Below are 18,715 nucleotides of genomic sequence, written 5' to 3' on the forward strand. Positions count from 1 at the left end.
CCTTCCCAGCCAATGGGATCGGTGTTGGCTGGCTTCTAGAGGCCTGCTTTCTCTTACAGAATCCCCACTGCCGCCTCCATGTCTCCCTCATTCATATTCATCTTCTCTTGGCACACAAATTTTCTCTCTTGAATATTAACATCTCTTTAAGACTTCCTGCAAGTATATCCCCCCTCCCTTTAGACACCCAGCTCCTAATGTATTCTCCTCTTCCCCCAGATGACGCATGGATTTGCCCCCAGGCACGGATAGAAACAGGACTATGTTCCATTCTCTGGTACTGACAAGAAGTGGGCCCTTTTGCACTTGCTTTGCCAGTTTTGGCTGCCTATAGTGACTGATGTACATGTGAGGGGACGGATGAGGAGAGTAGATGAAAAAGAAGAAACTCTTTGGCCCAGACTGAGGGATTCAAAAAATGGTAAGGAGCCCAACTCACTTCTACCAGCCTGAATGTCTCTGAATAGCTACCCCATGGAGGTGTGATTGCTCTGTATTATGTATTGTAGGTCAAAGTCACAGAATGACTGAGAGCTGGCAGTCAGATGCCTGGGGCTTTCTCTTCCCACAATAGTAGTAGGGAAAGAAGCAAGTTTTTTTTTTTTTTTTTTAGAACCAGAAAAATTAGTTTTTTTCCTATAGGCTTATCTTAAAATTTTGCTCCTCTCCTTATCAATGGAAGAGGCTGGAGTGAATTATGGCCATTTTCAGGAATACAAGGTGTCCGGCTTCACTTTTCTCTGAGTGCCTGCTGCCAAAACTGAGTGTCAGTCACAAAGGACGGTGGAGTGTGCAGCGGAAAGCATCCGGTAGAATTGGAATGGAGTTTTTTAAAACAGAACCAGCCTGAAGGACAAGAGAATTCAACTAGGTTCATCGCCTGCTTTACCTTTCTTCCCCTCTTTACTTGCTCATTAAATCCACTCCCCCTTGCAATATTTAACAACTCATTGAGAGTAATAAGGTGTGTCTATCTGTAATGGGCTCATCACCCGTGTAGCTAGAGCTTTGTCAAAGGGCTGTAAACACATCTCTGAGGCTGTCAAGGGTGATTCTAGCCCCCAAATGAGACCCACACAGGTGAAGAGATTCAGCAAAGGCCACACAATGATTGCAGAGCTGGGGTTAGCGCATAGGAGGTCTTGGCCCTCAGTCATGAGTTCTCAGCCTGCTAGACCACTACTTGACCTGTTAACTCGCTCATCACTGCCTCAGCATCTATTCATTTTTCCTGTGGAAAAAATATGCCTGAAGTCTTCTGCATGGTTTCAGGTTTAGGCTCCTGTGATGGGGTGAAAGGATTAAGCTGGGCCTGAGAGGTTAATTATGCTACCTGGCTGTACCTGAAGGGTGAGCCAGGCTTAATTAAAGATGAAGCCCAGATGAGGAAACTACTCAGCAATGACTATAAAGAAAGGAAGTTTGGCACAGAAGAGGTGTTTCATTCAGGGGGAAGCTCTGCATTTGTTCTCTGGAACCAGAGAGACCAGCAGCCTTAAAGAGGAAACTCGCTAAGAGAATTGGCTCTAGGATCTCCTCCTAAGAAGAGACGTCTGGTAGGAGGCTAGGAGAGACACAACACAGCTATTGGGTGTGCAGCAGGCGTGGTGGGGAGCAGCCCTAATAAAAGAGTAGGGCAAAAGCCTTGGGAGGCATTCAGTGGCGGGACAGCAAGGGGAACCTGAAAGGTCAAGCCTTAGGAAGGCAGAATTGGTTTACATTTATACTTTTTATAGAAGATGTATTGGTGGATTCCAGGGGAAAGCCCTAAGAATTGTGCCTCTGAATGGTGGATAAATGTGGAGAGGCTGTGAGAGAGATCAGCTGATAGGAAGAAGTCCTGGAAGGTAGCAGTAAGGAGTTTGGAGGAGCAGATCTTGGCTGGTGTTTATACGGTCTCTGAATTGGAACCCAGTGTAGTCGGAGAGTCTGGGTTCCCACTACCAGGCACTGGGGAAGGAAGGTGGCATGAGGCCTTGGAGAAGAGGGGTAAGGATGACGGAGAGGCCTGAGACAGGAGTGTAAGGACCAGGGGGACCAGAGCTGGGGCTGAGAGACCTTTTGTAAGGAGGCAGGGCTGTTGTTCGTTGGTATCTCTTTCCACCTGGGAGGGATGGGACTAAAATGTGACCTGGCTGGGGGCAGACCACTCCAGGACTGGAGCAATGGTCATCTAGGGTCCACTAGAGAGAGGAGTCTTGCTTTGCTATCGGTGGTTGCCTAGGTGGTGAATGTACCTTTCTGCAGCTCCCATATCTCTCTTGTTCCCCTCTTTTTTTTCTGTCTGTATGTCTCCCCTCCCTCCCCCCTCCCGCATTCATGCAAACATGACTATTTGTGTTGCAGTCGCCCCAGTCATGCACCAGGACCCCATTGTGCTAGGTGCTGTACAAATCCAGAACAAAAAAAAATAATCCCTGCTCTGAAGAGCTTATGATCTAAGTAAAACACATGATTTCCTTCCCTGCTGCAAGCTCTGAGAAGCAGCCTGGTTCACACTGTGGTTTTGTTTTTTTTTCTTTTTCTTTATACTTCTAAGCTCATCTCAAAGCATGACTGAGTGTGCTTCTGCAAAGCTCACACCATTTGTGGCTCTCTGGCTGCCCCCTGGTCAAATGACACAATCACCCTTTCCTTTGTGAGTCTCCGTCCACGATCTCTGAATATCAAAGCGTACAAGGACTCAGACTACACTCCTGAACCGAAAGATGAGCTGGGCTGTCCCTGTGTCTATTCCAAGTACAAAAAGTTTATTTGAGTCAGTTAAACTGACTCCTTTTGAAATGTAAGAAACCTTGATGTTGGCCATGAGACAGTCTCTTCCCTTCCCTTGACAGCTTAATTTTTTTTAAAAAACCCATTCTCATTCAGAATGCTCTATGCTGAAGCCTTTTTATAACAATTATATGCTATCTAAGGGATCATGAGAAATACCGGGAATAAAAACCGGTAACTCACAAAAAGCACAAATGCCTCCTTCCTTGGTAGCTCTTGTATTCCTTCTAGCAGCTTTAAACGGGGAGGGGTTTCTTCGTTGTCACAGCACACTAAGCTCAGACCTGGAGGGATTTTTCCATAGGAGCTTTTAACATGACCAAGAAAGAAATATCGCTTTGACTGCCATTTCCCTGAAGCTGTTTTTCTGTTACCACTGAAGACCTTCCTCTCCCAGCCTAAATCTTGCTAATTCCTCTTGCTAAATTCCTCTCTCTGGCCCCTGAACAAAGTGGCTTCTGTTTCCTCTACTCGAGTTGAGTCTATCCATCTTCATTCTGACATTCGCCAGTGATTCCCACTGACCTGCACGCCCCATCTTATTCAGGGCGTCGGTCCCTGAAATTCCACGTGCATCCCCCCCCGCCCCCCATCACAGGGATGGTTCCTGTATGCCCTGAATTTTGTCCGTTGTTACTTCCTAGGTGCTGTTCGTGAGAAGATCTTGCAGCACTTTACAAACGCTAATGGATTAAGTCTCCCAACATCCTTGTGAGATAAGGAAGCATTTTAAGAGAAGGGTGAGGGGGAACTGAAGCCCCAAGAGGGTAAGCGACTGGGCTGAGATCACAGAGTGAAGTGGTGGCAGAGGAGAGGTCTCTTGACTGCCCATCCCATTTTTCCACCAACTTTCATCTTCCAGGAATGGCTGTTGTTTCTGTTATTAATGCTGTATTCAATATAGCCTCATGAAGGAAAAATAGGACCCAGCTCCTGCCTTACATGCACAATCTGAGGCAATTGCAACAGGACAGACCATGGGGTGACTAGGTTTAAGGGTGTTGGCAAGTGGAGGGAAAACCCAAGATATATGTGGTGGTCTTGCAAGTCCTGCCATGAGGGAGGACATGAAATAAATGGGCCTTCAATGCAGGCACAGGTCATTTCCAGAGTGAGGGCTACTTTGGAAGAGTCCATATTTATTTAAAGGGGTAGATGTATGTGTAACTCTTCTGCCATGATTTTCTTTTGGTGTGGGGGGGGAGGGGGGCAAAGATGGGGCCAAGTTCTACCTGGCCTTATGGTGTTTGTGAGGTGAGATGTAAAGAATCTTCCCACTTTGTATGGTGTACGTAAGGGCTGGCCAGAATGCAGCACCTCTATGCTTCGGAGAATCATGGGGCTGTTACTGAAACTGATTCCTCTGGGATGGATGGGGTCCCTCATGAGGTGGGGACTAGCAGGAGTGCTAGTCATGACTCTGCCCCATGTACACATAACCAGTGGAGGAGAGCAAACCACACCCCAACAGGGCTGTCTGTCCTAGAAAAAAACTGTGTTCTAGTTACCTAATATCATGTTAAATGCAGTTTAGCACTCTGTGTAAACAGACAATGGAGTATTTAAAACCCAGTCAGCTGGCTGTGACCCACCCTAGGGTGATGCAATATTAACCATGACACTCCTTGTTTACACTGTTATTTTGTCAGTGTGGATTAGCCCTTAAAGGGCTGCAGAAATTTATGCACTCCCTCACTCACTGGGGATTCTGGGTAGTGTTCTCACCAGTGCAGGACTGTGCTCAAAGACAATCTAGCTTGTGGTGATTTTAAATGATCTTTTCAGGAACATCCAATTAAGAAAACTTCTCTCAACTCATACACCATCACTGATTTAAGTGAAAAACTTTATTTTTGCCTTGCAGGCTAACAATCTTTGTGGACTACTTTTAATAAAAGTTAGGTTGAAATTTTTTTTCCTTCTGTTCAGGCTCTTTTGTTTTCAACCTTTCAAACGTCTCTTGGGTTTTGGCCTTTCAGATGTTCTTCACTGGGGGTCTCTCAGAAATGCTTGATGTTGAATGACAGGTTCCTGTGACATACTCTGGGCAGTCTGTGTGGGACAGGAGTCAATCAAACAAAGTTAGAGGCATGATTGAATTCAAATGCAGACATTCAAGAATTAGTTATGTAAAGTTCAATTTCTCCTTTGCAATTGAACAACTATGGAGCTGAAAATTCTCTATGCTTAATAGTCTGTAAAATAAGTGATGTTTCTTCTTTAGTCTCAAGAAAGGACAAAAATATTATTTCTAATTAGATTTAATGCGTCATCTATATACAACAAACTAAAATGAAATCCCTTTTTGTGGCTGTGCAATAAGACTCATTTTCTTTGATGATATTGTCGTTACTGGTGGGTAAATAGAGATATAGGCACCCACCTTTGAAGGTTTCACTAAAGAATTTTTCCCTTGCTGTGTACATCACACTGAAATCTGGGGAAATATTTTTTAAAAATCACAATTATGTTGCCCTCAGTGGCAATGGCCATATTTCAAATCCTCCTCTTCTCTCTGATGCTGAATAAGGTCACTATTGTGTTGTCCTTATTATCTTCCTATAGAACTTTAAATACATGAATTCCGCAGTCTTTTTTTTTTTTTTTTTTTTTTTTTAAAAAAAAGCAGAATATTGAAAGGGATTCCATTGAAAGTGTTTGTACTCAGAATGCTTTTTTTTCCATTAATCCCAATGGAAAAGGTACTGGAGGAATTGCCTGGGATTCCCAACACCGGAACATTCCTCACTATCACCAGAATCTTCAAGGTTTATAACTTTCTTTCTCCAAGTATATTGCTTTATAACTTTTTTTGGTGTGCTCAGTTAACTCTCCAGACTTTTCTTTATTGCTCCTTATTTTAGCATCAGCTTGATCCAGATGGAATTCTCTTTTACTATCTATGCTGTTCAGCACAGTTAATGTCTCAAAGTCCCTACCTTTTCTTCAGCTGATACATTTTTGCAGTAAGTCCATGTTGCTCTGAAGTGCTGATATCCTTTTCTGTCTGGGAGTCCTGTGGTTTGTTGTCCGGCACTGCTGTGTGCCTCCCCCAGCAAAGATGACACAGGAGCATTATATTGTGGCCTAGGGACTGATTTGTTTGACTGGAGAAATGAAACAAGCATCCACTTTCCTCTGGTTTCTTTTCCTGTTTCAGGGAAACAGTCTATGTGCATAATCCTTTTTGTTGTACACTCTTCAGTCAAATTGCAGGGTTTTTTTTAGTTTTTTGTAGCTGTTTGACTGACTGCAGCAATGGAAAAAACAACTCCTCCCTTATCAGAGTTAAGCTCTGTCCCATCCCACCACAGATGTGTACCACTTCAATCATTGAAAATAAGGAGAAGAGTGATGCATATCTACCAATCTCTCACTCCACCCTCCTCTGTGTTAGCTGGTAGCAATTTGTTTTTACTAATTAAGAATCTTTGCAGAGACTCTTTGAAATACTGTGGTCCAGTGAACATGGTAGAATCATAGAAGATTAGAGTTGGAAGGAGGTCATCTAGTCCAACTTCCTGCTCAAAGCAGGACCAACCCCAACTAAATCATCCCAGCCAGGGCTTTGTCAAGCCGCACCTTAAAAACCTCTAACTATGGAGATTCCACCATCTCCCTAGGTAACCCATTCCAGTGATTCACCACCCTCCTGAAAGTTTTTCCTAATATCCAACCTAGACCTTCCCCACTGCAACTTGAGACTCTTGATTGTTGCTCTGCCATCTACTACCACTGAAAACAGCTTAGTTCCATCCTCCCTGAAATCCCCTTTCATGTAGTTGAAGGCTGCTATCAAATCCCACCTCATTCTTCTCCTCTACAGACTAAACAAGCCTAGTTCCCTCAGCCTCTCCTCATAAGTCATGTGCTCCAGCCCACTAATCATTTTTGTTGCCTCCGCTGGACTCTTTACAATTTGTTCACATCCTTTCTGTAGTGGGGGGCTCAAAACTGGACACAGTACTGTAAATGCGGCCTCACCAGTGCTGAATAGAGGGGAATGATCGCTTCCCTCGATCTGCTGGCAATGCTCCCACTAATGCAGCCCAATATGCTATTAGCCTTCTTGGCCACCAGGGCACATTGCTGACTCATATCCAGCTTCTTGTACACCATCACCCCCAGGTCCTTTTCTGCAGAACTGCTGCCTAGATCATCGGTCCCCAGTCTGTAGCAGTGCATGGGATTTTTCCGCCCTAAGTGCAGGACTCTGCACTTGTCCTTGTTGAACCTCATCAGATTTCTTTTGGCCCAATCCTCTAATTTGTCTAGGTCACTCTGTATCCTTCCCTACCCTCCAGGGTATCTACCACTCCCCCCAGCTTAGAGTCATCCACAAACTTGTTGAGGGTGCAATCCACCCCATCCTCCAGATCATTAATGAAGATGTTGAACAAAACTGGCCCAGCACCAACCTCTGGGACACTTCAGTTGTTACCAGCTGCCCACTAGATATCGAGCCATTGATCATTACCCGTTGAGCCCGATGATCTAGTCAGCTTTCACTGAACCTTATAGTCCATTCATCCAATCCATACTTCTTTAACTTGCTGATAAGAATACTGTGGGAGACTGTATTGAAAGCTTTGCTAAAATCAAGGTATATCACATCCACCGCTTTCCCCACATCCACAGAGCCAGTCATCTCATCATAGAAGGCAATCAGGTTGGTCAGGCATGACTTGCCCTTGGTGAATCCATGCTGACTATTCCTGATCACCTTTATCTCCTCCACGTGCCTCAAAATGGATTCCTTGAGAACCTCTTCCATGATTTTTCCAGGGACTGAGGTGAGGCTGACCAGTCTGTAGTTCCCTGGCTCCTCTTTCTTTCCTTTTTTGAAGATAGGCACTATATTTGCCTTTTTTCCAATCATCCGGGACCTCCCCCAATCACCATGAGTTTTCAAAGATAATGGCCAATGGCTCAGTCACTTCAGCCAACTCCTTCACCACCTTGGTTGCATTGCATTTGGTCCCCTGTACTTGTTCATATCCAGCCTTTCTAAATAGTCCTTAACCTGTTCTTTCACCACTGAGGGCTGCTCACCTTTTCCCATTCAGGCTACTGGATTGGGACTTGGGAGACCTGTGTTCTAAGCACTGACCTGCTGGGTGAACTTGGACAAGTCATCTTACCTCTCTGTACCTCTGTTCTCCACCCCTTTCTTTGGGACTGGGATTTCCTCTTAGTGTGTGTGTTTGTACAGCACCTAGCGCAATGGGGCTTTGATCTCTGCTGAGGTCTCTAGGTGCTACTTTACAAGTACTCCCGACAAGGACGAGAAAAGGCACTCCCATCCAATGGAAAACAAGTGGGTGCACACCATTAGCAAAGAAAAAGCTTGCAGGAACATCTGAGAAATGTATATATTAATTACACAGTATATTTGCTAGCCAGTATTAGCTTGAACAGAATAAGGTGACTGAAGTTATGTGGGATATGCATGCTATGGTGCATTAAATGGTGAGTGCTGGCCAAGGTGCTGAATGTGTGCTATGAAGTTCTTGTGACATTGAGAGTGGTTTCTATTGAAAATGCAGTGGCGGGATCATCTTGTGGGGAAAGTGTGACTTTTTATTACACAGAATACACTATCATGGCTATTGCATATCACAGCATCCTGGTACATTTCCTTTGGGGTGATCTGTGAGGGTGCTATCAGTATGCTTGAGAGAGAGCTTATTATGCTTTCCTTCCCCACCTTAAGCAAAATTCTTTAACTGCATTGTTCTAAAACATCTGTAGCCCTGTTACAATGAATCTTGTAACAGCACACTTTAAGCAGCAAGTGGCGCTTGTCTGAAAGATCTTCTCTTGTTGAGTTGGGCTCTTGGCCGTCCAGTTTTCACTGAACGGCTCTTCACCCTGTGAGAGAAGAGAAACCCTACCCCCCTGCTGACAGCGGGAGTACTTGGAATGCCAGCAGAAGATTTGGCACAGAGAAGGAGACACAGGGATGGTCTCTCCAGATTGCCATCTTTACCTTAGAAAGTGGGTACCTAACGTGTGTAGCTACCTGTTGCAGTGGGAAACCAGCACGCTTCTGTGCCAGAAATAAACAAAAACTGGGGAAGAGGGAGAGAGGAAATAATTGCTTTGGTTTCTAGGAGACATTCCATTACACCCCAGTTTCTTTAGTCTAAACAGTCCCTTATCAGGTACTTCGGCATGTCCACCGGTGGACATAGGGCTTCTTTCTCTCTCTCTCTCTCTCTCACACTCAATTTTTCCATGGTTGCCAGCTGCATGTGGATTTCTTGATAATTATTAGTTTTTGTTGTTGTGATGCTTGTGTGCACAATAGCTATGCTGTGACTGTTTATCCTTTTCTGACTCTGGTGTTACATTTGTTCTGATTATTATTATTATTTATTATAAAACTCCGCTTGAATCCATGTCCATAACTCGCTGCGGAATTGGAATGCTATTTTTGGTAAGTCAGGCCCTCTGCTTAGTTTCCATAGAGAACAGTGAACAAGTGTTTCTAATTGGAAAACGGTGTCAAAATTACACTTATTTACAGGCACATGATAATCCTGGCTCCCAGTCAGGGGGAGTAAGTAGCCCCTTTAATCTCCTGCATGGGCCACCTGTAGCTTCAGTAGCAGCATGGAGGGAGGGAGGGAGGTCTCACCTTTCCTGTGCATGTGGATGGGAAGGAATGGAGAGCGGGCAGAGCTGCGATTCACCACAACTAATGCAGCTGGGCCAGCATGGGTGGGGAAGGAAGCTGTGCCAGGAAAACAGCTGCAGATGCTTACTTGCCCCATGGAGCAATGGGGAGTAGGCCACTAATTATGAGTGAGTCCTGAGTCAGTCCTTAGGCGCAGACTATGAGCTGCCCCTTATTCAGGGTGGCGTGCAAGGAGCCCTTTGGAAGATACGGTACTCCCTGATGTCATCAGACCAAATATTCTTCTGGTTGGAACCCAGCCCCTGTTAGCTGAACTATCTGATTCTTTATTATCAATGCTCTGAAAGATGTAATTACTGCTCAGTGAATATCTCCAGGACATTCTTATGCCATTAAGAATCATGTCTAATTATTTCATGGGACAGACCACACCTATTTAAAATAGTAAAAAGCTTCCCCCTATTTTCTCAAGAAGCTTTTAGAAATCTTCTCCAGCCAAAAATGTGTTTCATGGCGTTGTTTCCTAGAACTTCATCATTTTTGCTCTTTTTTATTTTTATTTTTAATGACTTGTTCAATATCATTTTCAAAGGATAGAATTTGTTATTTATGTAGAAGACTACATCTTTAAGTTTCTCTAGGCATGTTGAAAGCATGCGGCCTTTCCTTTTTGTGGCCTATGAAACCAGACCCATTCCAGGTTTCTTCTATGGAATGCCATTGAAATCTTTGTTCAAATATCAGGTGACTATTTTGGATTAATATAAATCTGTAAGTAGTTATTCAGCGGCAGTTGGACGCCCCAAGTCTAATCCTCCTGTTAATTGATTAAATAGCTCTATCCTTTTGTATGGTTGCAGTGCAATAATGTGTGAGGGCTTTGTAAGTGCCTAAGCACGCGCACTGATAGAAATCAGCCTCCGTAATTAAACTGGGATCAATAAGTCAAAATACAAGTCAGATAAATATTGACCTATAACTCTGTGGTTATACATACTATATAATTGTGCCTTTCATGCAAAAAGTTCAGAACAAATGCACCAATATTAAGTCTCTCAACACCCTTGTGAGATTGGTATTTTATACCTATTTTACAGAAGCGTACCTTTAAAATACAAAGAGGTTGAGTGACTTGCCTATGACCACTGCAGATCAGCAGCAGGATGGGAAACTGAACCCAGGAGTCCTGATTTACCACCCCCGCTCCCCTTTTGGCTAATTATGTTATGTCTCCATAAGAGTGAATATGAGAAAGCTGTAACTTCCTACAGTCTAGCTGATAACTCTTGATTCTCAACAGACTGATTCAGCTATGCTTTTGTTCCGTGATTTTGTCATTTTATTTATGGTTCTGCTTATTTGTAAAAATGAGAAAATCAGAGTATTGGGATGTGGGGAGGGAGGAAGAGCGAAAGAAGGAATCACTCACGAGTCCTATAATAGATTTATTGCAGGTTAAAGAACTCCAGGGACAAAACCAGATAAATGCCTGATGATAGTCTAAAGGCAAAATCCAAATCATTCTTTGATTCACTAGGTCTTTTCTTTAGTATTTATAGACAGCCTGACAAATAAGCCTTCTAAAAAAGGAGATGGTCCCAGTATTCTAATGAGAACCATACAGTTACCATGGAGATCAACACTCTCTGACAGTTGAGCATGGCAATGTTTTCTGAAAATTGGAAGACTTATTTCCATGTTAGCATACAGCAGCAGGTAGGGAATATAGCTCCTCTGGCTCTCATTTGGCCATTGAAGTCCTTCCTCTTTGAAAAAAACATGATGATAAACATGGGATGGGCAGTTTCCACCATCTTCACTAGTGGTGTGTGTGTTTTGTTTTTTCTTAAAGACGCTGCCTTTTGGGAAAGGAGAAATCTACTTTTCAGGAAATAGTCTGCTCTGGATTTGGGGCCCAATTTTCAAAGGAAGCTTGAGGTCCGTAGTTGTTTGCCCACATAGATTTGCACTCGTATTGACTGAAATTGCGCATTTAATCACCAAGGGCGACATCCTGGCTCCACTGACTTCAATGTCAAAACTCTTACTGACTTCCCAGGAGTCATAGTTATGCAAAGAAGGCATCAGTGTGCAGAAAGTTTGGCACATAGTAAACTCTCTCTTCCGGAGTGATTCTACTGTCTATTTTTTCTAGGGTTTGCTAACTATTAGTAAAGGGAGGACAGGTCAATATGAGGAAAGATGCTCCAATGGTTAAGGCACTAGTATCAGATTCAGGAGTTCAATTCTCTGCTCTGCCACGGACTTCCCGTATGGCCTTGGGCAAGTCACTTAATCTCTGTGCCTCATTTCTCCATTTGTATAATACAGATAATAGCACTTCCATAGCTCACAGGGGTCTTGTGAGATAATAATAGCCACCCCCATTTTGAGGACTTTGTCCTCAATCACAATTTGCACTGCACAAAGCTATTTGCCTTGTTGTGTTGACTGAACTGCACAACGTTTCTGTACCTGGCACTGAACTTCCAGCTGTGCAACGTGGTTCTTCTCGAGGTCATGGTGTGGCATCATGCAATGTAGTCGGTTGCCAGCTGTTTGAAGATCGAGTCAGAAATATTCTTCTTGAGCAGATTCTTGTTTCAGAGAATCTTTTCTGAAGCTTTTCAGCTGCCCACCCTACTTGTGGTGGCTGGAGCTTAATTCAGAATATAGAATTTGTTTTGATAAGACAGTTCTCATGCATCCAGTACATCTTAAGTGGGCCCAAATCAAATGAGCCTCAATATCAGGCAAACCAGTTTTTGCCAAGACTTCCATGTTGGAGACCCAGTCCTGCCAATTGATGCTCAGCAGTCCTTGTAGATGTTGCAAATGGAAACTATCAGCTTTTGAATGCGCCATGGGTAACAGGTTCATGTTTCACACCCTTGGAGCAATATCATGAGGACAACAGCATTACACACTTTGATTTGTGTCTGTATATAGATTGCATGCTGCTTCCAGATTCAGTGATTAAGGCAGAGCGCTGTGCAGGGCTGGCTTTCTTAAGCTGTGCATTCGCTTTGTGATTGTCACTTCATTGTTTAACATGCTGCCATGATAAGGAAGTTGTCTGATGGCTTGGAGCACGATCTCTTCCGAGCTTATTGGTGGATCTCGGTGTGTTTGTTAGGGAGCTGGCTGGTACATAGCCTCAGTTTTCATTCAGCTGATGGTAAGGCCAAAATTAGGAGCCCCCACAGCAAAGTGATTTGCAAGATCTTGTAGTGTTGCTCACCCCCGTGCTGCTCTCCTTGCTCATGCTCCTTCAGCCTCTGGCTGGTGTCTCTGCAGTTTCTTCCCTCCAGCAGTGCAAGCTCAAGGCTTGAGTGCTACACATGTATAGTCGAGATGCAGTTGCAACAGACACTGGCTTGCACATGATGGTCAATAAAAGTGAGCACAGTTATCAACCCTTGGAGGGAGTTTTAGTCTTAATAGGTCCTTTTCCTCCTCATTTGTGCTTGGCTTTTCTAAAATAGACTGTTACTGGTTTATGGATTGGATAGCTGGGTCTAAGAGGCTATTTATTTTGATTGCTTATGCACCCTGGTTCCACAGCTGAGTGAAGTCTTCCTTTCCAAAACACTTAAATTGGATTTTCTAGTCTAATACTTTAGAGGTTTTTTTAATCCTGGCTACTTTGGCTGGTTAAGGTCAGAAGGACTGTCACCTGGAGTCATGCTAGTTGTAAAGCAGGCTGTGATAACTTCATTCATAGTTTGCAGGATGCTTTCATTACCAAAAATCAGTCTAACTTCATGCTGTGCTAACTGACATAAGATACTATATCTCCAAACAGCCCAGCATCCCTCATGCTTGTGAAATACAAGGGAATAGTACAAAAGACTCTGTGGATCTCATTCAATTTACAAGATCAAAAGTGAGTGCTGTTAATAAGAATTATTTATGTAGCACTATCTGTGTTCTAGTGTATATGTATAGGTGGGAAGGCAAGATGCCTGTTCCGAAGATCTTAATCTAAGGGCTAGATCAGGACATTACAATTTAGCTATGAATGAGGGGCAGCAAGTTGTTGTCCTGTCAATGGAGCAGCCTGGAAGGAAAGAGATAAGAAGATCCACCTTTTTCCATCCTTCCTGTCCTTTGCTACCCACCTGCTTAGGGTAGGGATGAAGCTGTTGTGCAGTGTCTGATTCCCTCCTTGTGTGCAGGGAGTGGCATGGTGCACTGTTTCAGAGGTGTAAAGGGGTGCCTTTTGACTCCTTATTCCCTTATGCTGGTGTACAGGATCAGCCACAATCTAACCCTAAAAGGCAGCAGAACAAATCCCAAAGAAACATCACTTCCAAGGCCTTCACCATAGTGCTGCTCCATACAACATGAAGATTCCTTCTCCTCAGCATCTGTTTCTAGAACTATATGGAAGGTGTCTGTATTTTATGAGAAACTTCATAGTAAAGAAAACAATTTCATGGAAAAATGGGAATGGAAATGGTCTGATTTTAGGAAAATCTCAGAAACTTTGTTGGCTTTTGGTTTCTGTTTTTTTTTTTTTTTTTTTTAAGTTTCTAAAAAAGTCCAATTTTGTCTACGATATTTTTGGACTGAAACAATTCAGTCCATTCTAGTCATTTCTCATGTTAAGGTTCTGACACCCCTGGAGGGTTTTAAATACCCTTCTGACTATATTAACAGAAGACCTCATTGTCCTCACTAGTGAAATCAGGAGTAAACCCACAGATGTCGATGAACTCTGAGTTGACAGGAGACATGGGCTCAGGATTTTTCTGACATGACGTATTGTTAACTGTAGGCCACTTCGTAATGAATGAAGGAACACTGAGCACCACATATCTTTTAGATAAAGGGAATGTGACATTCTTGTGATAGTTTTATGTCGGTTAAAATTTAGTGATGCATACCAGGCGCAATCAACTTTGTGTCTACTTGCTCACTTGGATGTTGAACATGAGTTTCTCACTGTACAACAGTAATGCTGCATTCCAGACTCTAGGGCACATTGGGAGTAGAATTCATTACCCTCTCTTTGGTTGGTAGAGCCCAGCTCTTTTTCTCATGTCTTGAGGTTGTAAAGCAGCAGCAGAGAGGAAGTGTAAGTGGTAATAATACCCTTGTCGTAAAGAGACAGTGCTCTGGTACCCCAAGCTAAAAAAGCAGATAAAAGTTCCTGTGCACATTTGATGAAGGCTAATTTATTTCCCCTAGTGATGTTGAGTGCTCATTCTAGTTTCATACTAGTCAATAGGAGACTCTCCTGTCTGTTTGAAATGCATACTCAAGTTTGTGGTCAGCCAAACTGCATCCTTGAGTGGGCGTGTGAATGCTAGATGCAATGCAGAAAATGGTTTTTATCTGCTGCATGTATCTGGATGTATGTTGGGTTAAGAGCAAAAGCAGGTCTCTTCCAATCAGATCACTGGCAGTCAGAACAAATAATGATATTCAGCAGGAAGAAACTCAGCGGAGGCAAATCTCCATGCCTGGCAGCTTACAGGCAGGATTGGTTTGTCCTTTACGTACCGCTTTTCTATTTATATAATTTAGTGTTTTTTCTCTTTTCTAAAGTCTTGGGAGGGAACTCCCTTAGTGAAAGATTTTTTGTTGGATCAATCTGTTTACATATTGAACCACAAAGAAGAAATCCTATTCTTTCCTTTCCCTTTAACCTTTTCACCTCCTTTTATCCAACTGTCTTCCTTTTAAAGAAAACAAACAAAATAACACCCATTCTACTCGTAGTGACCTTGGAGTCTATACGGTTGAGAAACCTCCTTGTTTTTCATTCTAGTCTATAATTAGTATCAGTCCATGTCAATAGCATGAGAGAAACATATATACACAAGAAGAACCAGAGGTCAACTATTACTTAGGATGTACATACATTACAATAGCTAGGTATATGGTAGTTTGAAAATTATATATATGTATACTCTACTCTAATGGGGATAACTGACTCACTGTATAGTTGTCAGGTACCAATTCAGACAATAGGTTTTCCACATTACAGTATTAGATTTGATAACCATGCAGAGACAGATGGCGTTTTGTCCGCTTTCCAAACCAGAAGAATAATATGCTGAGCTGTAGCTAGTGTAATGAGAAGCCATATAAGTTGAAGATAAAGTAAAACTAAAGCATCTGTCAGTCCTGGTGTGCCAGCTTAGAGATGCCACAGACAAACTAATATTTTTTTTTTTAAAAAGTTGCGACTATTGTAGATCTGTGACAAAAAATGATGGCATTTGATAACAATGCCGCAACGGATGTCATTGAGGCCAGGCTTGGCTTTTACTACTGCTCTGTGCATTTTTGGAAAAGAGATCTGCTCTGCACAGCTTGTATAGAGTATGTTCATTATCAAATTTTATTTTTCAGGAAACAATGAGATTGAAAACTAGTAGCTAATCTGATATTGTCCTTCTTTATCATGCTTCTGTAGCTGCCATGGGGTACGAGTTTATTCTTCTTTGACCCTTTTCCAGTCTTAAGATACATATATCTTAAAAGAAAGAGCTATCTATTAAAACACTGCATGAAAAAATTGAGGTTACTTGCATTATTCCACATTCCATTTTCCAGTAGAGGTCATGGAAAATGTATAATTAGCTCTTATCTATTCAAAGAAATCCTTCTCTTCACCTTAATCCTATTCTTTCTCATCTTTGTCTTTGAGAGAGAACAAAGCCTACTTGACTCTTTTTCCTTGGTAATAGATGCTGTTGCCCTAATAAAGCAATTGTTGTGTAGGTCAGAAATTGTTTAAGGTATGCATGCATCTCCTAACACATTTATTTTACTGAGTATCAATAATGTGATACTGCCCAATGCACATTCTGACCACATCATTGTTTAAAATATACTGGATCAGGTCACATGTGTTTTTCACAGTCAGCCCAAACCCAAAGTAGAACAAAGTGGGTACTGGGAAACTGTGTTTCCAAAAATAGTATCAGATTCTGAACAGCTGTTTCCTTTTACTATGTTCCTGCTTCCTTTTATTCATCTCATGTAAAAACTGTGTTTTGTTGGCCATCAAAGTTTTGGGGGATATGAAACACAGGTATAGGTATGTGCTCATCAAGTTGCCCTACTATGAAAGTGAGTAGCCATGTTCTGCTCTAGCTAAAGTTGTTAGGTGGACCCCATGCATAGCCAATAAGTAGCAAGTGTCTAGATTGGAGGTACTGAAGAAAAGGTAAACTATAAAGGATTCCCCACCTGAGAGGAAAGGACACAGTCTATAGGCTGGCTAGTGGCCAGAGACTGTTTCTGGTCCTTTTTTGTCTACATGGAATCGAGGACTAGGGAACAGTAAGATAGCGAGCCACTTTGGCCATAGGTTGGTAGATACTCTCAACTGAGGGAATCCTAGATCTTGTCAATTCTTCAAAACACTTCACCTCTGCCTTATCCAGGTTGAGCCTAAGCCAAGGGAACTTTCGTCAAAGTCCCTGTTTCTCCCAGACATTGCGGAACAAGACACATTGCCAGTAGTGAATTTGATTCACTGACTTTCTTCCCTCATTTGAAAGGGTATTTAAAAGCACTTTGTTACTAACTGAAATGAGCACATTTCAGCCACTCATCATTCTGTTTAACTCTAGTACCCTAATAAATAGAGGTCTACTGTTTTCAAAATTCCACAGCCTCTCTTGGTACAGTTAAATAACGCTGCTTATAAACTGCTAGTACATTGTATGTTTTATATGCTCTGTTGTTTTTATTGTGTTTTGTTCTTTACAAGTGTGATATTACATCTCACATTTTTTGGAGTGATAAAGCAAATTCCTTTGGAGGACTGTGTGGACTGTAAATATTAGTATACAAAAAACCCACTGGTGTGTGGGGGGGAAAAATAAACACATCTGAGCTAAAGAAGAAAAAATAGCAGCTAGTTGGTTTTTTTTGTATTACTGCATCCATACAGGAAAATCCGGCTCATTTGTCCTTTATTTTGCTTGAAGGATCACTCATTCAGCTTATCATTTAAAGGAGCATTGACTTGAGCACTGTTTTGCCAGCCACTCCCCTCAGTCTTCACTTGATGAAAGTTGCACTGATAGGATGCTGGAGATGTTGTCACTCAAGGAAGTTTTTGTCTGAAACAGTTTAAAATGTTGTTACAGAATACAACTGTTTATGAAACTTGTGCCTGTTGGGTATTTCTTGAGTCCCTCGGCGTGTGGTTCATTCGGTTTCATTTCATGCATGTAACATGGTTAAATATAAATAAATCTACTGTAAGGCAATAGAATACAAGAATATAATATGTACACTAATGGAGAAGGTCCCAGAGCAATGTATGCTGTCTGCGTTGCAAAGTAGTAATGGGCTTAGCTTTGAGATTTCCATGTTTTTATGCCGGGCTGTTACTGTTAATTACAGGCCTGGGTTGGGAGTGTTGTGAAATGGTGGCAGGGTTTCGGCGGAGGGCATTGGTTTCTGTATGTATCCCCGCCGCTGCCGAAAGTGTTCCTCCCGCTTTTTTACCGAGTTCCATTCGGGCCAGGTACAGTGAGTGTACCTGACCCGAGTGGTACTCGGGGGAAAAAAGGTTGAGAACCGCTGGTCTAGAAATATAGACTATTCTTTAAACAGAAAGAAATAAAGAACAGATTTCCATCAATGCACTTTACCCAGTATACATTTATGCCATAGCCAAACATCAACTAAAGAAGGCATGCACTGGTCTTGAAGTATATAGTGTTTGTTTGACAATGGCTGACCCATTTAAGAGGAAATAATGTGGCTTTGATGAAACTGGGACAGTTGTAACATCATGTAACAGAGAATCTCCAAATTCCACGGTTCTTAGCTTTTTGAGGAAAGTCTTGCATTAGAGAACCACTGGATCTCAATGTCCAAGAAGTTTGGAGATGCTCAGGTCCATGGCCTGGTCTGAACTGTTCAGTTCATTCTTGAATATTAAAGAAGTTCAGAGGTTTGTCTGAATCTGGCTTCAGAATCTCTGGTTTTTGTGGTCCTTGAAGCAAAAGACAGCTTTCTGAGGCAGTGTAGGTAGTTGGAGGGCAGGTTGGCGGGGGAGGACTTTTATAATGTCAGCCTGCATATAAACATTGAGATCAATGTGCTAACGGAAGTTACTGGAGAGATATTTTTACAATAGATAAAAGAGGAGCATCAGGGAATGGATGTAACTTTATCCTGATTTACACTCCAAGCAGCTCCAGTGGGGAAGGCTTACATGGAGCTACATGAGGTCAAGGCAGAATTTGGCTCAATGTGTCTTTATACACTCTGAATATAAATACACTTTTTTTAAAAAAAAAATCAGTGAGTGGTTTTGACGGA

The 18,715-nt window shown here is 42.5% G+C and overlaps 1 protein-coding gene across 2 annotated transcripts in view; it reads left to right on the forward strand.

Annotated features, from left to right (window-relative positions):
* The first annotated feature begins 222 nt into the window (after positions 1-222).
* Positions 223-18,715, forward strand: part of AFF2 (ALF transcription elongation factor 2) — a 477,143-nt gene continuing 458,650 nt past the window's right edge. Inside the window, exon 1 of one of the 2 annotated variants that reach the window (XM_067548102.1) lies at positions 223-421. The gene's annotated coding sequence lies outside the window, so the exon portion shown is untranslated. Of the gene's footprint in view, positions 422-1,296; positions 1,557-18,715 lie in introns of those variants that run through there. The other variant, XM_067548101.1, reaches the window with a different exon arrangement.

The sequence above is a fragment of the Emydura macquarii genome, unplaced genomic scaffold (genome assembly GCF_026122565.2).
Source record: "Emydura macquarii macquarii isolate MOO-44397 ecotype Brisbane River unplaced genomic scaffold, CSIRO-AGI_Emac_v2 contig_1253, whole genome shotgun sequence".
Lineage (NCBI taxonomy): Eukaryota > Metazoa > Chordata > Testudines > Chelidae > Emydura > Emydura macquarii.